The sequence below is a fragment of the Coregonus lavaretus genome (genome assembly GCF_964263955.1).
Source record: "Coregonus lavaretus genome assembly, chromosome: 28".
NCBI classification, from domain to species: Eukaryota; Metazoa; Chordata; class Actinopteri; order Salmoniformes; family Salmonidae; genus Coregonus; species Coregonus lavaretus.
Genome location: NC_140015.1, coordinates 40,530,311 through 40,536,064, shown reverse-complemented (window position 1 = coordinate 40,536,064; position 5,754 = coordinate 40,530,311).

Here is a 5,754-nt window from a genome sequence, read left to right as displayed (position 1 = left end):
TAGTAATAAGCTTTGGGACAAGTAAGCGTGAGGCAGCTTGATGTACACAGCCTGGACAGGACGCTAGTCTATAGCAGAGCCTTACCCCCAATCTGTCTCCTTAATGCTGAGTACCAAGCAGAGAGACACTGGGTCCCATTTCTTAGTATTTTGGTATGACTTTAGAGTCCATTGTGGTTACATATAATGATGAAAATAAGAAAATAGTCATTATTCAGAATAACAAAATAACATTATTCAGAAAAAGAAACTCCACACTCTCAAGGGAAATATGTTTGTTATCTAATTAGCATAATCTGATAAAGGAAAATTCAATTATAGGATTTAATTGTAAAATCTAAATGTAATTATTACATCCTTCTTCTTTTTTAACATCTCTACTACACTTGATGAAGTAAGACGAAGAATATGCCTTTCATAAAAAAAGTTTCCAACAGGTCAAAGTTATTCCGTTTTTTTTCCTTCTGTTTACTGCACTAACATTCCAAACCAAAACCCTGTGTGGTTCATTGTTGTGATCCCTGGTCAGGGAACCGCTGGCCCTTTAAATAACCTACTGCACGTCCTCAAATCAACAACTACCTTGTGACAACTTCAGCTCAGTATATACTACATGGCACCCTATTCTCTGTAGTGCACTACTTTTGACCAGGGCGCATAGGGAATAGGGTGCCATTTGGGACGTATGGGCCCTGGTCAAAAGTAGTGCACTACATAGGGAATAGGGTGCTATTTGGGATTAACCATATGTCATCAAATCAACAACTTAGTCATATCCTCAGTATACGCCGACTGTATGAGTGACATCCTAATATTGGAGTTAATATAAGTCCATCACAAATCACACATTCGCTCAGCCTGCCCGTGGTAATCTATTTTAAAACGTGATTAATGTTAGTGAGAAAACATCCTGATGGGTTAGCACCCTGCGTGCGCGGATGTGTGCGTGTGGAGGGTCTTATTGCAAATGAATCAAGTATTTCTAGGTGTGATAACTATTGAGCTGTTGATGAGGATCAGACACAGATATAGTCACTGACGTTCTCAGCTAAACATTCAGGGCCTGGAGCAGTAGCACCACGTGGATACACACACACACACACACACACACACACTAACATGCGCATATACACACACACACACTCCTACGTGCACACACACACACACACACACACACACACACACACACACACAGGAATTCACAAGTCAGACAGGAAAACATTTAGTGGGATCTAGGTATCCTAGTATGCCATCTCCTGCCATTGTGCCCTTGAGCAAGGCACTTGACCCCTAAACTGCTCCAGGGGTGTCACATTGTGGCTATACAGGTTCAGATGAACTGGGTGATCTTGCGGGCCAGAAACTGGGACTTTGTAGGCCAGTTGAGAGGAGTGTACACTAACTCACCTTACCCACAAAGACCCACCCTCTGACACACCAGGAACAATGGAACAACGGCTAAAACATGGCTATTATTGACCCACACTAATGATCTATTTACTGAATTAAACTATGTAGATTATGTAGAAAACAGAAGGAAGGTAGGTGCTGCTAAGGTACACAATAGTAGGTTTTGGTAGACAGAAGATGCTGCTATGGTACACAATAGTAGGTTTTGGTAGACAGAAGATGCTGCTATGGTACACAATAGTAGGTTTTGGTAGACAGAAGATGCTGCTATGGTACACAATAGTAGGTTTTGGTAGACAGAAGATGCTGCTAAGGTACACAATAGTAGGTTTTGGTAGACAGAAGATGCTGCTATGGTACACAATAGTAGGTTTTGGTAGACAGAAGATGCTGCTAAGGTACACAATAGTAGGTTTTGGTAGACAGAAGATGCTCTTTGGTAAAAGGGGTAAATTGGTCTTCATAAAGAAAGGAGGTCCAAGGCACTCTTCATATAACTAATTAAAATGTATTTATTTGTATTGTATGTTCAATGGTAACAAAGATTAAAAACGTTGTTTAATCTTTGTTTTTAATCAGTTTTTAATCTTTGTTTCCATTGAACATGCCATACAAATAAAGGCATTTTAATTAGTTATATGAAGAGTGCCTTTTTTATATAGATTATGTATTTGTCTACTTTAATGTACTACTAAGACTTTATTTATTCATTCCAAATGGGTAAAAAAAAAGCTGTAAAGTTGCTTTGAACGCAAAACTATTGTTGTGAAGCAAAGACAATTATCATTCTGCATTATGCTAATCTATCCACTGAAATTACCTTGTTGTCCTCAAGTGAACTGTCTTGCTCTCACACTTCAGCGTTCAGGTGAGAGAGAAATGTGCCTGTTCTCTTTGTAGCTCAGAAGTATTTAGGGTTAGGGTAAGGTTAAAGAGTTAACTACAGTAAAAAAAAACTTACTCCCAAACTTACCCATCATGTAGGCCTATTTATCTACATAGCTACAGTAGGCCGCTGTACAGGTTGGGCACACTCTCCAAAGCGCACCGTTGGAACACGAGGGGATACTTCTTGAGTTCTTGAGCCCACGCCCAGGGTTCCCTTTCGCAATCTACCATATGACTTGAATGTTATGAGTAAAATCCTTTATGAAAAATGTCTGTGTCATCCTCCAAAAAAGCAGTTTTAATTGTCCACAGTCAGACACGAAACAGATTACAGAATGGCCTGTATCGGCATGGAACATAGGCCCATCTCTCCAAAGACAGTTGAATATCCTCCTAAAGTTATTCCTGACAAAAAGCAGTAGGCTACCGTATGTCCCAGACCGGTAACGTTACCCGGGGGGAAATGAAGCCACCTGCTCTCTCTCTCTCTCTCTCTCTCTCTCTCTCTCTCTCTCTCTCTCTCTCTCTCTCTCTCTCTCTCTCTCTCTCTCTCTCTCTCTCTCTGTGTGTGTGTGTGTGTGTACTGACCGGTCGTCCCGTGCAGCAGCCGGAGACAGTAGCCCAAACCTCGTGGCTCTGGCTGTGCTGAGTGGGCCGCGTGGTGCGAGCTTCTTCTTCAGGCCCTCCCTAAAATGGAATTCTAGAATTCTTGGTGGTGGTGACTAGGTAGTAGGTACGTCGAGCTCCATGCATGCGCCACTCCAGAAGAACACAATCCCGTGGTTGCAGCCTGACCAGTCCTGGAGACAGTTGAGATCTTGCAGTAACCATTGCCACCAAATGGAAAGGTTTGGCTCTGCACTCTCGTGCGTAAAAGTGTGGGAATAACTATTGTACCTTCCTCCTCCAAAACAATCATCAGAACGACGAGGTTTTCCTATACCATAAGGATTTATCAAGTTTCTGAGTAAAATATAGCATTGGGATTGAAAACAAGATCTATATTTACAAACATATATATTTACAAAGATAGACAAGAACTCAGTCTTTAGTTTAGTTTTCGTTTCTTTCATCCATGTGTCATTGTCTGGTGAGGGTTGTTCTCTCATATGATCTATCTGTATGTAAAATCTCAGTGGGCTACTTAACTGGTCTAACTATTGTAGTTGGAGCGCCGACTGGTGGTCATTAAGAGGGGCCTGCCAAATAAACTTCTAATAAAGTTTAAGATTTTTAGCTGTAAAACTGTTTTACCTTGATGTCTCCTAGATTTGTTTTAGCGATAAACCTGTTTTACCTTGATGTCTCCAATTTCTTGTCTTGATGAACACCATTTAAGTATGATAAGTCTTAGCATATAACTAGTGCATTGTTGAGATATAAACGTTTTATCAACACATTAACTTTATATTGAGTGAAATATATATCAAATATCACCATGAAGTATCACGTTGGAACTGTCGTGTTTAAAAATGTGTCCACCCTGGACTTTCTTTCCGAGGCACGGACGGGGATCGAGCCCGCGATCTTCGGTTTACGAGACCGACGCCTTACCACTTGGCCACCGCGCCCGGTAATAGTGCGACATAAAAAGATGAGCTTTCAAACCTTTTTTCTGCCAATTGACTGAATCTGATTGGATAATGTTATGGATGATACAGATACATTTATTGGTAGTAGCTAGGTTTTATGACGAGCAATCTCAAACATACATGTCCAAACCAGACACACCATGTCATCTTCCAGTTGACCACATAGCTAAACTTTGCTAAAACCAACGTTGGTGGCTAGCTACTGGAAGTTAGCTACACGGGTCGTTTTCAAAATGTGACTTTAGCCACTTGAAAGCAAAATAGGATGATGATGCACGATAAGTATTACGTTTATTATCAGTAGTGATAGATTTTATGACGCTATTTATAAGACGCCCTGCCCATGTGTTCCTGAATGTAGCACTGCACCCGGATGTAGTGGATGAGTAAACCAAGGATCATGTTGCTAGCCGGGTTTGGTATCTCGAGCATCAAACGTTATATGTTGATGATTATGTGATTTATAGCTAGATAGAGAACTTGGATGCAGATTGCGAGCTTGTCTCGTTTTAACCTGTGCGCTTGGGTCATCTTGGTAAGTCCTAGGTATGTTCCTAGCTCAGCAAAGATGTAGCTAGTTAACTAAAAAATATATCTTAAACTAGCTAGCTGTGAATATGAGATCAGTACAGTACATCCAGTTCTGTACCTGTGTCATTGTCAAAAGTGGTCTCCAACGGTAGCAAATTCGTGGAATGTTGGTCGAATACATATGAGCCTAATAATCATCCTGGTCTGATGTTATGTGCACCGCACTGTAACAATGTAGCTAGTTGCAATGTTGTTAGCTAGCTAGCTACAATAACATTACAATATTGTTAGCTTTGTTTCAAAGCTCAGGCTAAGTTCCACATGTATGTTCCGTGGAACAAACAGTATATTCAGGATTCCCTGAATCATGGCAGTGAAATGTGTTATATAAGATCATAAGTGTGTGTGTGTTACACTTTTGACCGTGTTAGTTTTCATGTAGCTACAACAGAGTAGACTACCTATGCTACTTACCGTAACTGAACATCATATTCCGTTCTATATTCATAATATTGCGTCTATATAACCTGGTAAAGCTACATTCCCAACCGTTCCCTTTGCAGGTGAGGAAGCGTAGAAATCAGGACTACTGCAGGAGTAACCCGGGAGAGGCTAGAGAGACCCTGAACTCTCACCCCTGTGACACCCCAGCCCTGTCCCAAGCCGTCCCTGACCTTCCACGCCTCCATGTCCCAGGTGTAGGCTAAACCTTTGAAGCTGGAGAGACCCTGAAGTCTCACCCCTGTGACACCCCTCGGTCCCCTCCCCAGCCTCAGCCCCTCTCTGACCCGCCACCATGCCCCTGATCGTGGATGCTGTGTGGGCCTTGTGGAGCATCGGGGCGGGGGTCTATGACTACTTCCACACCAGTGCCATGGAGGAACGCATCGGCAACCTGGAGAGCGTCCTCACCATCCACCAGTGTGTCATAGCAGCCCTGTCCGCAGGCCTCGTCCTCCTCATGACCTACATACTGTGGAGAAAACACTGAAGCCATGGTCGTATTCAGTTGGTGAGATGGCCCCCGGGGTGAGGTTTCCCCTAGGTACAGATCTTGGATCATTTCCCCCTCCCCCAATCCTATCCGTAACCAGTAGTGGGGAAAATGCTAAACTGGCCCAAGATCAGCATCTAGGGGCAACTTCACAATACTCCAGGGGAGATGGGACGGTCCTAGATACTCCAGACCTAAGGACTGCAATGCGGCTAACATCAGCTACTCAGCAGACTAACAGCCAGTCCCAAATCACTCCCTAACCCTCCCCCCATTGTCTTATGTCAGTGCAATGACTGTCAGTTTAGGGACGGGTATCGTGTAGGAGTGACGCCACCT